We start from the raw sequence: 20,555 nt of genomic DNA, 5'->3' as shown, positions 1-20,555 counted from the left end.
TCACGGTCAACGAAGGAAATTCCTTCTCCCGGGAAGACCCGATCAGTCTCGGAATCATGGTTACAATGGTAGAAGAAGACCAACAAAGCCGCCTGATGTGCCGACAAATCCCGATAGGAGTCGCACGTATCTTGTTCTTAGGGCACACCGGATAGGTCAAGCTACGAGTAAAACCAGCCCTCAAGTTGCCCCAATGTGGCCTCGCGGGCTACCCGGTTCGGACCAACACTCAGAGGAGCACTGGCCCTGGGGGGTTTAAAATAAAGATGACCCTTGAGTCTGCAGAACCCAAGGGAAAGGTATATGGTGGTAGGTATGCAAATGGTAAAACCAACGTTGGGCCTTGCTGGAGGAGTTTTATTCAAAGCGAACTGTCAATGGGTTCCCATAACACCCAACCGCGTAAGGAACGCAAAATCAAGGAACATAACACCGGTATGACGGAAACTAAGGCGGCAAGAGTGGAACAAAACACCAGGCAAAAGGCGGAGCCTTCCACCCTTTACCAAGTGATGCATTAAATAAATAAGAGATAATAATGATATCCCAACAATATCCATGTTCCAACATGGAACAAACTTCAACTTCACCAGCAACTAGCAATGATATAAGAGGGGCTGAGAAAAAGCGGTAACATAGTGCTACCTCTTGAGCACTGCGTTGGTTTTCCCTTGAAGAGGAAATGGTGATGCAGCAAAGTAGCGTAAGTATTTCCCTCAGTTTTTGAGAACCAAGGTATCAATACAGTAGGTGGTTACGCACAAGTCCCTCGCACCTACACAAAAAAATAAATCCTCGCAACCAACGCGATAAGGGGTTGTCAATCCCTACACTGTCACTTACGAGAGTGAGATCTGATAGATATGATAAGATAATATTTTTTGTATTTTTATGATAAAGATGCAAAGTAAAATAAAAGGCAAGAAAAATAACAAGTGTTGGAAGATTAATATGATGGAAAATAGACCCGGGGGCCATAGGTTTCACTAGTGGCTTCTCTCAAGAGCATAACTATTCACGGTGGGTAAACAAATTACTGTTGAGCAATTGACAGAATTGAGCATAGTGATGAGAATATCTAGGTATGATCATGTATATAGGCATCACGTCCGAGACAAGTAGACCGACTCCTGCCTGCATCTACTACTATTACTCCACACATCGACCGCTATCGAGCATGCATCTAGAGTATTAAGTTCAAGAGAACAGAGTAACGCTTTAAGCAAGATGACATGATGTAGAGGGATAAACTCATGCAATATGACATAAACCCCATCTTTTTATCCTCGATGGCAACAATACAATACGTGCCTTGCTGCCCCTACTATCACTGGGAAAGGACACCGCAAGATTGAACCCAAAGCTAAGCACTTCTCCCATTGCAAGGAAGATCAATCTAGTAGGCCAAACCAAACTGATAATTTGAAGAGACTTGCAAAGATAACCAATCATACATAAAAGAATTCAGAGAAGATTCAAATACTGTTCATAGATAAACTTGATCATAAAACCACAATTCATCGGTCTCAACAAACACACCGCAAAAGAAGATTACATCGAATAGATCTCCACAAGAGAGGGGGAGAACTTTGTATTGAGATACAAAAAGAGAGAAGAAGCCATCTAGCTAATAACTATGGACCCGAAGGTCTGAGGTAAACTACTCACACTTCATCAGAGGGGCTATGGTGTTGATGTAGAAACCCTCCATGATCGATGCCCCCTCCGGCGGAGCTCCGGAAAAGGCCCCAAGATGGGATCTCGTGGATACAGAAAGTTAGGGTGGTGGAATTAGGGTTTTGGCTTCGTATCTGGTAGTTTGCGGGTACGTAGGTATATATAGGAGGAAGGAGTACGTCGGTGGAGCAACAGGGGCCCACGAGGGTGGAGGGCGTGCCCCCCTACCTCATGGCCTCCTGGTTGATGTCTTGACATAGGGTCCAAGTCCTCTAGATCACGTTCATTCTGAAAATCACGTTCCCGTAGGTTTCATTCCGTTTGATATTCTTTTTCTACAAAACTCTGGAATAGGCAAAAAACAGCAATTCTGGGCTGGGCCTCCGGTTAATAGGTTAGTCCCAAAAATAATATAAAAGTGTATAATAAAGCCCAATAATGTCCAAAACAGAATATAATATAGGATGGAACAATAAAAAACTATAGATACGTTGGAGACGTATCAAGCATCCCCAAGCTTAATTCCTGCTTGTCCTCGAGTAGGTAAATGATAAAAACAGAATTTTTGATGTGGAATGCTACTTGGCATAATTTCAATGTAATTCTTCTTAATTGTGGCATGAATATTCAGATCCGAAAGATTCAAGATAAAAGTTCAATATTGACATAAAAATAATAATACTTCAAGCATACTAACTAAGCAATTATGTCCTCTCAAAAGAACATGGCCAAAGAAAGTTCATCCCTACAAAATCATATAGTTTAGTCATGCTCCATTTTCGTCACACAAGAATGCTCTCATCATGCACAACCCCGATGACAAGCCAAGCAATTGTTTCATACTTTAGTAATCTCAAACTTTTTCAACCTTCACGCAATACATGAGCGTGAGCCATGGATATAATACTATGGGTGGAATAGAATATAATGATGGGGTTTATGTGGAGAAGACAAAAAAGGGAGAAAGTCTCACATCAGTGAGGCTAATCAATGAGCTATGGAGATGCCCATCAATTGATATTAATGCAAGGAGTAGGGATTGCCATGCAATGGATGCACTAGAGCTATAAATATATGAAAGCTCAACAAAAAAACTAAGTCGGTGTGCATCCAACTTGCTTGCTCACAAAGACCTAGGGCATTTGAGGAAGCCCATTGTTGGAATATACAAGCCAAGTTCTATAATGAAAAGTTCCCATTAGTATATGAAAGTGACAAAACAAAAGACTCTCTATCATGAAGATTATGGTGCTACTTTGAAGCACAAGTGTGGCAAAGGATAGTAGCATTGTCCCTTCTCTCTTTTTCTCTCATTTTTTTGGGCCTTCTCTTTTTTATGGCCTTTCTCCCTTTTTTATTATTTTATTTTTCCTCACTTGGGACAATGCTCTAGAAAATGATGATCATCACACTTCTATTTATTTACAACTCAATGATTACAACTTGATACTAGAACAAAGTATGACTCTATATGAATGCCTCCGGTGGTGTACCAGGATATGCAATGAACCAAGAGTGACATGTATGATAGGATTATGAATGGTAGCTTTGCCAAAAATACTATGTCAACTACATGATCATGCAAAGCAATATGACAATGATGAACGTGACATGATAAACGGAACGGTGGAAAGTTGCATGGCAATATATCTTGAAATGGCTATGGGAATGCCATAATAGGTAGGTATGGTGGCTGTTTTGAGGAAGATATAAGGAGGTTTATGTGTGAAAGAGTGTATCATATCACGGGGTTTGGATGCACCGGTGAAGTTTGCACTAACTCTCAATGTGAGAAAGGGCAATGCACGGTACCGAAGAGGCTAGCAATGATGGAAAGATGAGAGTGCGTATAATCCATGGACTCAACATTAGTCATAAAGAACTAATATACTTATTTCAAAAATCTACAAGTCATCAAAAACAAAGCACTACGCGCATGCTCCTAGGGGGATAGATTGGTAGGAAAAGACCATCGCTCGTCCCCGACCACCACTCATAAGGAGGACAATCAAAGATAACCTCATGTTTCAAATTTGTTACATAACGTTTAGCATACGTGCATGCTACGGGACTTGCAAACTTCAACACAAGTATTTTTAAAATTCACAACTACTCAACTAGTACAACTTTGATATCACTACCTCCGTGTCTCAAAACAATCATCAAGCATCAAACTTCTCTTAGTATTCAACACACTCATAAGAAGGTTTTTACTAGTCTTGAATACCTAGCATATTAGGATTATTTAAGTAAATTACCATGCTATTTAAGACTCTCAAAATAATCTAAGTGAAGCATGAGAGAATAATAGTTTCTATAAGACAAATCCACCGACGTGCTCTAAAAGATATAAGTGAAGCACTAGAGCAAAAACTATATAACTCAAAAGATATAATTGAAGCACATAGAGTATTCTAATAATTTCTGAATCATGTGTGTCTCTCTCAAAAGGTGTGTGCAGCAAGGATGATTGTGGTAAACTAAAAAGCAAAGACTCAAATCATACAAGACGCTCCAAGCAAAACACATATCATGTGGTGAATAAAAATATAGCTCCAAGTTACCGATGGAAGTAGACGAAAGAGGGGATGCCTTCCGGGGCATCCCCAAGCTTTGGCTTTTAGGTGTCCTTAGATTATCTTGGGGTGCCATGGGCATCCCCAAGCTTAGGCTCTTGCCACTCCTTGTTCCATAATCCATCAAATCTTTCACCCAAAACTTGAAAACTTCACAACACAAAACTTAAAGTAGAAAATCTCGTGAGCTCCGTTAGCGAAAGAAAACAAAACACCACTTCAAGGTACTGTAATGAACTCATTATTTATTTATATTTGTGTTAAATCTACTGTATTCCAACTTCTCTGTGGTTTATAAACTATTTTACTAGCCATAGATTCATCAAAATAAGCAAACAACACACGAAAAACAGAATCTGTCAAAAACAGAACAGTCTGTAGTAATCTGCAGCTAACGCAAGATCTGGAACCCCAAAAATTCTAAAATAAATTTCTCGGCGTGAGGAATTTATCTAATAATCATCTTTACAAAAATTAACTAAATAGCACTTTCCAAATAAAAATGGCAGCAATTCTCGTGAGCGCTAAAGTTTATGTTTTTTACAGCAAGATTAAAAAGACTTTCCCCAAGTCTTCCCAACAGTTCTGCTTGGCACAAACACTAATTAAACACAAAAAACACAACCAAAACAGAGGATAGATAAATTATTTATTACTAAACAGGAGCAAAAAGCAAGGAATGAAAATAAAATTGGGTTGCCTCCCAACAAGCGCTATCGTTTAACGCCCCTAGCTAGGCATAAATAGCAAGGATAGATCTAGGTATTGCCATCTTTGGTAGGCAATCCATAAGTGGCTCTCATAATAGATTCATAAGGTAATTTAATTTTCTTTCTAGGGAAGTGTTCCATGACTTTCCTTAACGGAAATTGGAATCTAATATTCCCTTCCATCATATCAATAATTGCACCAATCGTTCTAAGGAAAGGTCTACCAAGAATAATAGGACATGAAGGATTGCAATCGATATCAAGAACAATAAAATCTATGGGCACATAGTTCCTATTTGCAACAATAATAAAATCATTAATTATTCCCATAGGTTTCTTAATGGTGGAATCCGCAAGGTGCAAGTTCAAAGAGCAATCATCAAAATCACGGAAACCTAGCAAATCACACAAAGTTGGAATCATGGAAACACTAGCACCCAAATCACACAAAGCATAGCATTCATGATCTTTAATTTTTAATTTTAATAGTAGGTTCCCACTCATAAAGTTTTCTAGGGATAGAAACTTCCAACTCAAGTTTTTTCTTCATAAGATGGCATCAAAGCATCAACGATATGTTTAGCAAAAGCTTTATTTTGACTATAAGCATGAGGAGAATTTAGCATGGATTGCACCAAGGAAATACAATATATCAAAAATCAATTATCATAATTAAATTCCTTGAAATCCAAAATAGTGGGTTCATTAATATTTAAAGTTTTGACTTCTTCAATCCCACTTTTAACAATTTTAGCATCAAGATCTAAAGAATCCGAATTCTTGGAATGTTGTCTAGGTAAAGGTGGATCATATTCAGTCCCATCATTATAAAGATTCATATTGCAAAATAAAGATTTAATAGGGGACACATAAATAACTTTTAGATCTTCATCTTTATTATCATAGAAACTAGAAGAACGCACTTTTATAAAGCAATCTTTCTTAGCACGCATCCTAGCGGCTCTTTCTTTGCACTCATCAATGGAAATTCTCATGGCTTTGAGAGACTCATTGATATCATGCTTAGGTGGATTAGATCTAAGTTTCAAAGAATCAACATCAAGAGAAATTCTATCAACGTTCCTAGCCAACTCATCAATCTTAAGCAATTTTTCTTCAATCAAAGCATTGAAATTCTTTTGCGAAGTAATAAATTCTTTAATATTAGTTTCAAAATCAGAGGGCATATTATTAAAATTTAAGTAAGATTTGTTGTAGGAATTACCATAATTATTAGAGTACTTACTAGGATACGGCCTAGGATTAAAGTTTCCTCTATACACGTTGTTACCAAAATTATTCCTACCAATAAAATTCACATCCATAGATTCATTATTATTCTCAATCAAAGTAGACAAATGCATATCATTAGGATCAGAATAAACACTTTTATTAACAAATAATTTCATAAGTTCATCCATCTTTCCACTCAAAACATTAATTTCTTCTATCGCATGCACTTTCTTATTAGTAGATCTTTCAGTGTGCCATTGAGAATAATTAACCATAATATTATCTAGGAGTTTAGTAGCTTCTCCTAAGGTGATTTCCATAAAAGTGCCTCCCGCGGCCGAATCTAAAAGATTTCTAGAAGCAAAATTCAATACGGCATAAAAATTTTGTATAATCATTCACAAATTCAAGCCATGTGTAGGGCAATTACGTATCATTAATTTCATCCTCTCCCAAGCTTGTGGAACATGTTCATGATCAAGTTGCTTAAAATTCATAATATCGTTTCTAAGATAGATGATCTTAGCGGGTGGAAAATACTTAGAGATAAAAGCATCTTCGCACTTATTCCAAGAATCAATACTATTTTTAGGCAAAGACAAAAACCAAGCTTTAGCACGATCTCTAAGCGAAAAAGGAAATAGCTTCAATTTAACAATATCATTATCCACATATTTCTTCTTTTGCATATCACACAAATCAACGAAGCTATTTAGATGGGTAGCGTCATCTTCACTACGAAGGCCGGCGAATTGATCTTTCATGACAAGATTCAACAAAGCAGCATTGATTTCACAAGATTCAGTATCGGTAAGAGGAGCAATCGGAATGCTAAGGAAATCATTGTTGTTGGTATTGGTGAAGTCACGCAATTTAGTATTATCTTGAGACATCGTGACAAGCAAGCAATCCAACACACGAGCAAATAAGAGACGAGCAAAAAAGAGGCAAATAGAGAAAGAGAGGGAGGATGGAGAGAGAGAAGGCGAATAAAACGGCAAGGGTGAAGTGGGGGAGAGGAAAACGAGAGGCAAATGGCATATAATGTAATGCAGGAAATAAGGGTTTGTGATGGGTACTTGGTGTGTTGACTTTTGCGTAGACCTCCCCAGCAACGGCGCCAGAAATCCTTATTACTACCTCTTGAGCATTGCGTTTGTTTTCCCTTGAAGAGGAAAGGGTGATGCAGCAAAGTAGCGTAAGTATTTCCCTCAGTTTTTGAGAACCAAGGTATCAATCCAATAGGAGGCCACGCACGAGTCCCTCGCACCTACACAAACAAATAAATCCTTATAACCAATGCGATAAGGGGTTGTCAATCCCTACATGATCACTTACGAGAGTGAGATCTGATAGAAATGATAAGATAATATTTTTGGTATTTTTTGATGATAAAGATGCAAAGTAAAATAAAAGGCAATAAAAATAACTAAGTGTTGGAAGATTAATATGATGGAAAATAGACCCGGGGGCCATAGGTTTCACTAGTGGCTTCTCTCAAGAGCATAAGTATTCACGGTGGGTAAACAAATTACTGTTGAGCAATTGACAGAATTGAGCATAGTTATGAGAATATCTAGGTATGATCATGTATATAGGCATCACGTCCGAGACAAAGTAGACCGACTCCTGCCTACATCTACTACTATTACTCCACACATCGACCGCTATCCAGCATGCATCTAGATTATTAAGTTCAAGAGAACAGAGTAACACTTTAAGCAAGATGACATGATGTAGAGGGATAAACTCATGCAATATGATCTAAACCCCATCTTGTTATCCTCGATGGCAACAATACAATATTTGCCTTGCTGCCCCTACTGTCACTGTGAAAGGACACCGCAAGATTGAACCCAAAGCTATGCACTTCTCCCATTGCAAGAAAGATCAATCTAGTAGGCCAAACCAAACTGATAATTCGAAGAGACATGCAAAGATAACCAATCATACATAAAAGAATTCAGAGAAGATTCAAATATTGTTCATAGATAAACTTGATCATAAACCCACAATTCATCGGTCTCAACAAACACACTGCAAAAGAAGATTACATCGAATAGATCTCCACAAGAGAGGGGGAGAACTTTGTATTGAGATCCAAAAATAGAGAAGAAGCCATCTAGCTAATAACTATGGACCGGAAGGTCTGAGGTAAACTACTCACACTTCATCGGAGGGGCTATGGTGTTGATGTAGAAGCCCTCCATGATCGATGCCCCCTCTGGCGGAGCTCCGAAAAAGGCCCCAAGATGGGATCTCGTGGATACAGAAAGTTACGGCAGTGGAATTAGGGTTTTGGCTCCGTATCTGGTAGTTTGCGGGTACGTAGGTATATATAGGAGGAAGGAGTACGTCGGTGGAGCAACAGGGGGCCCACGAGGGTGGAGGGCATGCCCCCCTACCTCGTGGCCTCCTGGTTGATGTCTTGACATAGGGTCCAAGTCCTCTGGATCATGTTCATTTCGAAAATCACGTTCCCGAAGGTTTCATTCCATTTGGACTCCGTTTGATATTCTTTTTCTGCGAAACTCTGAAATAGGCAAAAAACAGTAATTCTGGGTTGGGCCTCTGGTTAATAGGTTAGTCCCAAAAATAATATAAAAGTGTATAATAAAGCCCAATAATGTCCAAAACAGAATATAATATAGCATGGAACAATCAAAAATTATAGATATGTTGGAGACGTATCACATAGCCAAACAATGGTTTGCTAGGAAGGTGGGTTAGAGTCTTGACATGGCAATATGGGAGGCATGATATAACAAGTGGTAGGTAGGGCAACATAGAGATAGAATGAACAACTAGCAAAGCAAAGATAGAAATGATTTCAAGGGTATGGTCATCTTGCGTGCAAAGTTCTCAGAGTTGTCAAAAGCTTAATCCTCGTTAGCATACTCAACAGGTTCCTCGTTCACGTACTCATCTCCAGGCTCTACCCAAGGCAAGAATACAAGCAATGGAACAACAATCAATCACGGTGCAATGCACAAGCAACATGATGCAATACATGGCATGATATGCAATGCATATACGTGCTCCGGAAGGGAAAGAATGATCAAGGCATCAACTTGGCAAACCAAGTATTCCACTAGAAAGGTGAGGTGATTTCAGTTGAAATCGATATAAAGATCACCGAAAACGGATGCACGGTTTGCAAATGGCAAGCAAAACAAGGATCATCCTGCAGATGAATTAGTGCAACTTACGAACTCATATACTTCATCAGTGAAGAATATGACATCAATTCATCAGATCAATTTCATCAAGCATGAGAACAGATAAAGCAGTATGAGGACGTGAGAAATGAAAGTTCATTTCTTCATGATTAGCCTGCGTCCTTTCAGGCACACTCAGGTCTCCAGCAAATTCTTCAGACGATTACGTACGTCTGGAGACCTGACCCTGCAGAAGAGATTAGTTCCTTTTCTTCACCACCCACATCTGAAGGGGTGGCAAAGAGTTCATCACTCTGCGAGCTCCATATGAGAAAGGTGGTATAGATGCCAACCCATTTCGTTTCACATAAGAGGGGTTAGGATAAGCATATGAATAAGCAGAGAAATTCTTCGAGGACTTATGAACATAATGATTAGAAGAATAATGCTCATATTCATAGCCCTTAGCTCTTCCCTGCAAAACAGAGTTGTTAGCACGATGATATTCATATGAGGACTTTGATCCTTTTGAGGAATTTGGTCCATATGAAGAATTTGATCTAGGGTTCCTATTCTTCACAGGTGGTGTCCTGAGGACATTCACCTAAAGACTTTCAAGGCACCTTTTGGGAACCCAGATTTTCTTCATAGGAGGACCGTTCCTGCAGTTAGTTCCAACATATCTAGCAAATATTTCACCATTCTGATTTTCGAACAGTTTATAGTTGGAGTCAAATGACTCATCATCAGAATGAGGAGATTCACATGCAAAGCCAGATAAGTTAGATGGATCAACTGGAGGTCCATTTGTAGCAACCCATGAGGTTTTGGGGTACTGCTCAGGCTTCCAATATGTACCATCAGCATTGAGTTTCCTCTCAAAGGCAATACCCTCTTTCCTAGGGTTCCTGTTGAGGATCTGCTTTTTAAGCACATCACAAAGAGTCTGATGCCCTTTGAGGCTTTTGTACATGCCTGTCATGTACAATTCCTTCAGCCCTGCATCTTCAGTGATACTAGAAATGTCCTCAGATGAGGAATTAGTGAAAGCAGAGGCAGGAGAAGAATTTGAAACATTAGCAGTATTTGAACATTCAGGTGAAGAATTAGTAGATTCACGTTCAATGCACTTTAAGCATGGAGGAACAAATTCTTCCTGAGAAGTGTTGATTTGTTGAGAAAGTAATGAATCGCGCTCCTTCTGAAGATCTTCATAACTCACTCTTAGCTTTTCAAGATCTTGCTTTCTTTAAAGAAATTCATATGAAAGCTTCTCATGATCAGATAAGAGAGTGTTATGATGACCTTGAAGGGTGTCGAACTTAGACTAAAGCCTTTGAAGACTCTCAGCCAAAGCTTTGGACTGATCCATTTCTTCTCCCAACATATCATCACTCTTATTTAGCGTGTAATGAACTTTTTACAAAGCTCTTTGTTGTTTAGTGGCAAGGGAAGCAAGTTTGACATAGTTGGGTCCAAATTCATCACCAGATTCATCATCACTGGATTTAGATAGATAGCATTCAGTTACCCTAGCCTCTCTTGCCATAAGGCATGATGCAGAAGATGATGATTCTGATTCGAATGTCATCGCTTTGAGAGATTCCTTGAAGTCCTCAAACCAAGGATCATGACGGGTTCGATGACCTTCATAGACCTCAGAGAGACGGTCCCAGATAAGCTTCGCATGATCGAGATGCATGATATTCCTGAACTGATTTTGAGACAGACAGGAGCAAATGACATCCTTCGCCGTGAGGTTGAGAAGAGTGTACTTGCGAATGTCATCAGCTAACACCATCTTGCACAGATCGGTCAGATCAATCTCAGTGATGGGCCACTGCTCATTGTTCATCGCCATGAGGCGCTTCTTCATCATGGCCTTCCACTTGGGATACTCGTGACGGTCAAAGATGGGGCATGACACAATCTTCATTCTTGTGGTCGACCTAACTAAAACTCCAGGTGGTTAAACCAAAATCACACAGAACAAGGGAGTACCTTGCTCTGATACAAATTGAAAGTGCGTTATATCGACTAGAGGGGGGTGAATAGGCGATTTTTATGAATTCTTCATTGAGGAATTTGCAGGTGAGGAAATTCCTTAGCGAAGAACTACTAGCAGCGGAATAAATACTCAAAAGTAAACATAACAAAGCACAAGCATAGTCATCATGATGAAATGAAAACAAGCACAGAGTACAGAAAGCGTAAACACAGGATAACAAAGGATGAAGACAAACAGACTAAAGAAATTGAACAGAGGAAATTGAGAAAGTCTCGAGTCAAAGTCTTCAAACACAGATATGAACAAGCACTCAACACAGATATGAGGAAATGAAAGAGTTGAGGAAGTAGAACCAGTGAGCTTGGTGAAGACAATGATTTGGTAGACCAGTTCCAACTGCTGTCTCAGTTGTACGTCTGGTTGGAGCGGCTAGGTATTTAAACCTGAGGACACACAGTCCTCACCATATTCTCCTTGAGCTAAGGTCACATAGACCTCGCCGAATCACTCATGGTAAGTCTTCAGGTGACTTCCTAACCTTCACAGACTTGGTCACTCGGCGATCCACAATTCCTCTTGGATGCTCTAGACCTTGATGCCTAACCGTCTGGAAGAAGCATAGTCTTCAAAGGTAACAAGTGTCAGATCCACGCAGGATCAATCTCTTCAGTGATGCTCAATCACTTGGGGTTTGTAGGTGTTTGGGTTTGGGTTTTCCTCACTTGATGATTTTCGCTCAAAGTCCTTGGAGGATGGGATGCTCTCAAATGACAAGTGTCAGTTTCTCTCAGAGCAGCCAACCAGCTAGTGGTTGTAGGGGGTGGCTATTTATAGCCTAGGGAGCAGCCCGACATGATAAGACATAAATGCCCTTCAATGATATGACCGTTAGGTCGGTAGATATTTTGGGATAGCTAGCACAAGGCACAGCAACGGTTGGAAATTTGAGTATCAAATTCCTTAGGGCTATCATTTTCCTCACTGTGTAGGCAATCCGCACTGGCAATTCCTAACTCCTCAGTCAGAACAAATTCCTCAGGGACCAGAAGAACTTTGTCCCTGTCACTGAAGAATGTGACTGAAATGTATGAGCTTTCTAATGGCTTCACTCGAAGGGATTGGTAGGTGTAGGATTTTGAGTTGAGCATCACATGGAAATTTTTCCTTAGTATTTCCTCAACCCCCTTTAACAGTACGGTGTTTCCTATAACTCAAGAAAGAGAAAATGAAACTACGAAAACAAAAGTCTTCACGCTTCATGTTACTCGAATGAATACCAAGTCTTCAGGATTGCACCAATTTCTTCACTTTCAAAGTCTTCAGATATCCAAAGTCTTCAGTTGAAGAACTTCATTTTTAGGGGTCGACTTTCTCTGTAAATATCAAATTCCTCATAGACTTATAGACCTGTGTACACTCAAAAACACATTAGTCCCTTAACCTATAAGTCTTCAGTACACCAAAATCACTAAGGGGCACTAGATGCACTTACAATCTCCCCCTTTTGGTGATTGATGACAATATAGGTTAAGTTTTCAACAGGGATAAACATATGAAGTATAAATACTGATATTGAGGAATTTGATTGCAAGATATAGATGAACTCCCCCTGAAGATGTGCATGATGAGGAATTTGCTTTTGAAGCATTGCACACTTGAAGAGTAGAATCATGGAGATCTCCCCCTATATCTTGTAATTCATACATGCATTCGACATAATATGAAGAATTTGAAATGCATGATGAAATATGGTGACTGATGTAATACAGCATGCGTGCATTAACATATATGAGGAATAAGCATGCAGAAAAACGCATCAAAAGTATCAAAGCACCGTCGGGTTTAAGTTTACAACTCGATCCAATAAAGTTTCAGAAGAACGAGAGTTGTAACTTAGCACAAAAAAACGCCCATATAAGATAGACCCGCTTGAAGACTAACTCAAATTTCTCCCCCTTTATTATCGAATTACCAAAAGGATCGAAAATAAGGACTAACGCCCCTGAAGAATATCAAGTTGATGAAGGAGCGCCAGCATTGTTGGGATCGTTTGTCGTTGAAGGGCCTGCCGCAGTGTCGTCCAAGTCTTTGTACTCGTCGGTATCGCGTGATGAAGAATATGAGCTAGACACCAAAGAAGGAACCTTGACCTTCTTGAATTTCTTCGATGGAGGTGCAGACCAGTCAAAATCTTCCTTGAGACCCATTTTCTTCAGATCTTCTTCACCATACAGATGTCATAGAATAGCCCAGGTGCGACCGAAGACTTCATGGAGTTAGTAATGGTTTTTCTTCACTGCATTGTGTGTAGCAGTCATATTGTGAAGAAATGAACCAAACTGACGCTTAACTCATTTATGGTTTCGATCCACCTTCTGGTGAAGACTAAGCAGAAGCTCGCAGTCAGTCATCACACGAGGAGAAGTGGCTTGAGGAGTAGACTTGGGTGCATTGGCAGCAGAGTCATGTGTGGCAGAGTCATCATTGGTGGAATAAGATGCAGCTTTGCGAAACTGACCATCCAATGGACGAATGCCTTCATGAAGGACTGCATGAGCCTTGCCCTTTTCATCAGTTGAAGTAAAAGCCTTCTTGAGGACTTCAATCGGGGGCAGATAGCTAAGGTGATTCTGAAAATCAGCCTTGAAGTTGAGTGAAGACCTTGTCCTGAGGAATCTCATGATCCAAGGTGCATGAGGTTTCAACTCAAACGGAGAAAGTGCAGCATTTGCCAGAGTCCTCATGAAGAAAACGTGATAGTTGATAGGAATGCTATGAATAATGTTGAATAGAAGATTCTTCATGATGCCAACTATTTCCTCATCAGATGAGTCATGGCCTTTGATGGGACTCATTGTCCTCGTCAGAATGCGATAGACGGTTATGGGTACATAAAGTAAATCCTTCATGAGGAATTTGGTCCTTGGGGCTTGACCGGGCTTCAAAGGCTTCATTAACACTTGCATGTAATGAGCTGTGAGTTCTGGTTCATGATACAGGCAGTGAGCTCCTTCACTGGGTGGACTGATGGGTAGTGCGTGAAGCAATTCAGAGGCCGGTGCCTTATAGTGAGTATTTTCGGTCATCCAGTCCAAGACCCAGGTGTTGATATCTTCGGGATCACCTGTGATATGCAATGTAGCGTAGAACTGAAGAATAAGGTCTTCATTCCAATCAATGATGTCAGAGCAAAAGTCGAGGAGGCTTGCATCATGAAGAGCACTAAGCACAGGAGAGAAGCAAGGTAATGATTCCATGTCCTCGTGAGTAATATGCTCATGGTAGAAGATTTTGTCTTTGTTGAAAAGCAGTGAAGAATAGAAGTTGGCCTGGCTTGCAGTCCAGAAACGCTTCCTCCTTAGACGAGCAGAGTCATAAGGATTGTAGTTAGTGAAGAATATGTGCTCGCGAAGAAATCATCAGCCTTGAATTTCTGCTTCTTTGAGAATGGATCCTTTGGCTTGGGGTGAGGAGTGCCAGTCAATGTCCACATTGTCATCTCCCATTTCTTCAACGCCGGCCTCTTCAGCAGTAAACAGAGGCATAGGCGAGGAGACAACTGGTGTTGAAGGGATTGTATCCACTTCAATTTCTTCATCCATCTGTTCTGACGAAGCAGCAGAGGGATTCTGTTCAGCAGATTCACTTGGAATCACATATTCTTCCTCAAAAGGAACAAGGTCCTTTGATGGCATGGTTGAGATAGGAACAACATCAATTGGATTTGCAAACGAGCTAGTCAATGGCTTCATCTTCTTCTGAGTTGAAGAATCTGATGAAGTTGATGCCTTCCTTTTCTTCACTGTTGCACGCTCTGCAGCCTTGGTCTTCTTCACATCTGATGCAGATGGAAGGATAGGAGTTGGTATGGGTGCAGGAGGAGCAGAGGAATTGGGTTGAATTTCTTTAGGTGCAACTGATGAAGTTTCCCTGACTCTTTCATTTTCTTCAGGCGCACCACTAGTGGATGCCCTAGCAATTTCTTCAGCGGCTGGAATGTAGTCATCAGCCCTGGAACTCACATTTTCTTCAGCAGCCTGATAGTCATCAGCGGTGCTGGCATTTTCTTCAGTTGGCTGAGCAGATGCTTCAGCCTGAGGAATTTCCTGTTGCTTTGGGGCTGCAACCTTGCAAGTGAACTGTTCAGTTATCTTTACAAATCTGACTTTGGCTCCTAGCCAGTCGGCATAATAGCGATCAAATTCATCACTCAGTTTCTTGATTTCAGATTGAAGAGCAACAAGTTCTTCAGGTGAAAGCTTCAGAACATTTTGCTTCAGAAAGCGCTCTTTCTTGTACTGCGCTTTCTTCACCCTCATTCCCTGTTCAAATTTCCATTTCTCTTCATCAATGAAGTGAGTCAGTACATGACTTTGACCAGGAGTGAGGTTCAGGTCGGGCAGAGGTGTTTTGCGGTCCTTGTGCCATAAGTCAATGAAGTCTAGGATCAACCTTGGATCCAACATTAATGGCACATGACTGCCTTTGGCTCTAGCGGCCCTGAGTTTCCTCTCCCTGATGATTTCAGCAAGTTCTTCATCATCAGCTTCATCATCATCAGAGGGCACTTGAAAAAGCAACTTGTTTCTTGTGAGGACTTGGTCCAGGACCTCGTCCAGCAGTGGTCTTCTTCTTCAGAAGAGTGGGAGCAGCTGAGGAAGTTGGAGCAGCTGAGGAACTTGCAGAGCCTCCTGAGGCAATAGATATACCTGTGGTCCTTTGGCACGTGGTGAGATGCACAAGTGGTGAGGATTTGGTCGGAGCAGCCGAAGACTTCGGCGGAGGAGCTGAGGATTTTGTAGAACCAGGAGTAGCATGAGAAATTGGCCGTGAGGGCTTTGAGGAATCTGGTCGTGAGGGCATAGCTGAGGAACTTGGCCATGAGGGCATTGCTGGTGAAGCACTAGGCTTGTGAGCAGGCTTCTTTGGCATGGCCTTCGTCGGCTTTATAGAGGCCTCAACAGCAGCAGAGGCAGTAGAGTCTTCATTGAATTTCCTCACTTCATCTTTTGCTTGTTTGGCCAACTTGGCCTGGCACCTGGCCCATTCGTCAGGATAATCCTCACCGCGCTTGAGGCTGGTGGGATCAGCTATTTGGCCATGTGCCAACGGAGGTCTTGGGCATGGAGGATTTAGTGCAAATTTCTTCATGTACTTGGGAGTAGCATACCTGTACTCCCTCCACTCTCTTGCCCATCTCCTCTCTATTCTTTGAATGCTCACCTTGCGCTGATTTTTGTCCTCCTTGCCAAACTTGGCCTCATCAGGAGTGCAATAGTCCTTGTATATGTCATCGGGGATCTCAAAAGCAGTATTGACCTCGGGCCTCTTTCCTCCTTTCTGTGGCTTCTTACCATCAACCATTTTCTTTAGTTGAGGAATTTGAACAATTGAATTCTCTGGAGAGGTATGCAACTTTTCTTCGAGGAACGCTGCAAATGAGTTAAGTTGATGAGAACCTAGGGATTCAGCAGCTGACATGAGTACCTGTGAACAGAGTATAGTTGCGAGGAATTTGGAGAGGTCATATGCGTTCTCAGAAGGTTCTTTATAAAGAACAAGTTTGAGGAATTTCACCAGATGAGTCAAAGAATTTCACTAAGCGTTCTTTGTCTTAGGTTCCAGAGATGTATAGATCGAAAATCCACACATTTGAGGAATCTTGAAGAAAAACATAGCTTAGAGAAACGAATCAAGAACAGATGACATGTGAGGTGTTTTAGTGTGTGAAGGTATGAAGAAAAACACCTTTGAGGATTTTGTAGAAAACATTTGAATCGAAGAGAGCAGTAAAAGTAACTTTTACTTACCCTGGACAAAGAACACGACGAACTGGAATGTGGAGATGTGAAGTTCGTCAGTGCAGATCTTCCACGCCCTAATTTGGCGGAGGAAGACAGCTATGGCGGCGGCGGAGTGAAGATTTCCGCGGCTGGCGCGAGTAAGATGGCGATGAGGTCGAGGCAGTGAAGCTTTTCCTCACCGGCGATGATGATGTAGCGGCGTCTCTAGGGTTTGAGAAGCTCGAGCTGGAGAGAGGTCGAGCGGAGTAAAGGAAGTGAGGAAGGGGAAGGGGAGTATTTATAGCCATGGTGAAAAACTGTTCGCCCGAAGAATTTGGACGAACGTGCCCCTGACACTTCTCATTCGCTTGACATGTGTCACCCATGTACTGAGAGGTGCAGATCGTGTGCGATCGTGGGTGAATGGATAAGTATATCGTGGGATGCGGAACGGTTTGAGCGGCAAAGCCGAAAATTTAGATAAGATAGGTTTTAAAGTTCCATTCGCAATTTCTTCAGCTGACAAGGACACAGTGAAGATTTTGAATGAGTTTCAAATAGAACGCACATGAAGAATTTGTGAACATATTGGGTTGAGTATAGCATAGAGGGGGAAGGGTCCGATCACATTCACTTAGTAGAAAAACCAACTTGAAGAAATAGCCATAAGTGAATGCTGCACAGGACATGAACTCATATATATATATATATATAGCCAATGAAGAAAAACGACGGAAACAGTGAAGACAATGCAAAGTTGAAGAATTTGAACAACTGAGGAATTTCAACACAAAAAAACTCAGATTGAGGATTTTCAACTTTTTGGTGGTGGCGTGACCCACCGTATAAGAATGTTGATTTCGGACACCGCATACAATTGTCGTAGGGTTCTGAGAATCAAATTCTTCATTAATTTCTTCACACTTAGAGTGTTATTATTCATTGATTTGAAGAAAAATGTTTCTTCATGTGTTGCACATCTAAGTCATCAATTTTGCATAAGTGTTAGGATGAGTGTCCTTTTCAAAGAACATTCGAAGATTCTAAGATATTTAGCTCACACCGCAACTTGCTAAATCTCTTCTCATCCAAGGGCTTTGTGCATATATCGGCTAGCTGTTCTTCAGTCTTCACATGCTCAATAGAAATGTCGCCCTTCAACATGAGATCACGAAGAAAATGATGACGAATCTGAATGTGCTTTGTCTTCGAGTGCTGAATTGGGTTATGAGCAATCTTGATGGCACTCTCATTGTCAAAGTAGAGAGGCACATTCTTCATGTTGACGCCATAGTCCTTGAGAGTTTGCTTCATCCATATAAATTGAGCACAGCAAGAACCAGCGGCAATGTACTCAATTCAGCAGTAGATAGTGATACGCAGTTCTGTTTCTTCGAGGACCAATAGACCAAAGATCATCCGGGGAAATGACATGTACCAGATGTTGACTTGCGGTCCACACGATCACCAGCATAGTCAGAGTCAGAATATCCAATGAGATCAAAAGCCGATCCCTTGGGGTACCATAATCCAACTGTTGGTGTGTGAGCTAGATATCGAAGAATATGCTTCACAGCCTTATGGTGTGATTCCTTCGGTGTAGCTTGAAATCGGGCACACATGCAAACACTAAGTATAATATCTGGCCTAGATGCACATAAGTACAATAAAGAACCAATCATGGAGCGGTATACCTTATGATCGAAGTCGATACCATTTTCATCAGTGCACAGATGGCCATTTGTGGGCATAGGAATTTTGACGCCTTTGCAATCTTGCATGCCGAATTTCCTCAGTACATCCTTGAGGTATTTCTCCTGAGATATGAATATGCCATTGCGTTGTTGACGAATTTGAAGACCTAAGAAGAATTTCAATTCTCCCATCATAGACATTTGATATTCTTCACTCATCATATAGGCAAATTCATCATTATAATGTTGGTTAGTACAGCCAAAGATAATATCATCAACATATATCTAGCACACAAACAATTCACCATCATAAGATTTAGTGAAAAGAGTAGGGCCGAATGAACCGGGTTTGAAGCCTTTCTTCATAAGGAATTCCTTCAAAGTATCATACCACGCCCGTGGGGCCTGCTTGAGGCCATAGAGGGCCTTATTGAGTCTAAAGTCTTTGTCAGGATGATTTGGATCTTCAAAACCTGGGGGTTGAGCATCATATACTTCTTCCTCACGCTTACCATTAAGGAATGCACATTTCACATCCATTTGATATAGAGTGATATCATGATGGTTAGCATAAGCAAGTAATATGCGAATAGCCTCAAGTCTAGCAATAGGTGCAAAAGTTTCATCGAAATCAATTCCTTCAACCTGTGTGTAGCCTTGAGCTACAAGTCGTGCCTTATTCCTTACCACAAGGCTGTTTTCGTCTTGCTTGTTGCGATAGATCCATTTTGTGCCAATGATATTGTGCTTGCGAGGATCTAGACGTTTGACCAATTCCCAGACGTTGTTGAGCTCAAACTGATGTAATTCTTCTTGCATGGCCTGAATCCACTCAGGCTCCAGAAATTCTTCATCTACCTTAGTGGGCTCTGTGATAGAGACAAAAGCATAGTGCCCACAAAAGTTAGATAAATGTGAAGCTTTTGAGCGTGTGAGAGGACCTGGTGCTTTAATGTCATTGATGAGATTTTCAACTTGCACTTCTTTTGCAATGCGAGGATGAGCTGGTTGTCGTTGAGGAATTTGATCAGCATTTTCTTCAGCACCATTTTCTTCAGTATTTTCTTCAGGTGCATTAGCTCGACGTTCTTCATGTTCTGGAATGAATTCTTCAGCAGATTCTTCAGTAGGAATGACATCCTCAGTAGCCTTAAACTTGATAGTTTCGTCAGGTGTTGGTTCATCTATCATAGAAGGTAGGTGCTCTCTTTGCGAGCCATTAGTTTCATCGAACCGCACATCTACAGTTTCAACAACCTTGTGAAGAACGTTGTTGAAGACTCTATAGGTGTGCGAGTCCTTTCCATAACCAAGCATGAAACCTTCATGTGCTTTCGGTGCAAATTTTGAGTTGTGATGAGGATCTCTAATCCAACATTTAGCACCGAAGACTTTGAAATAACTTACATTGGGTTTCTTGTCAGTGAGGAGTTCATAGGCAGTCTTTTTGAAGAATTTGTGAAGATATACTCTGTTGATGATGTGGCACGCAGTATCAATTGCATCAATCCATAAACGACGAGGTGTCTTGTATTCATCAAGCATAGTGCAAGCCATCTCAACAAGAGTTCTGTTCTTGCACTCCACGACGCCATTCTGCTGAGTATAAGGAGCAGATAACTCATGAGTGATACCAAGTTCATCAAGATAGTCATCAAGACCAGAATTCTTGAACTCAGTTCCATTGTCACTTCTGATGTGCTTGATCTTCACACC

Source organism: Triticum urartu, chromosome 6A, assembly GCF_056163025.1.
Source record: "Triticum urartu cultivar PI428250 chromosome 6A, HENAU_Tu73, whole genome shotgun sequence".
Taxonomy (NCBI): Eukaryota; Viridiplantae; Streptophyta; class Magnoliopsida; order Poales; family Poaceae; genus Triticum; species Triticum urartu.
The sequence above is the reverse complement of the archived record's forward strand: the minus strand, read 5'-3'. Positions refer to the sequence as shown.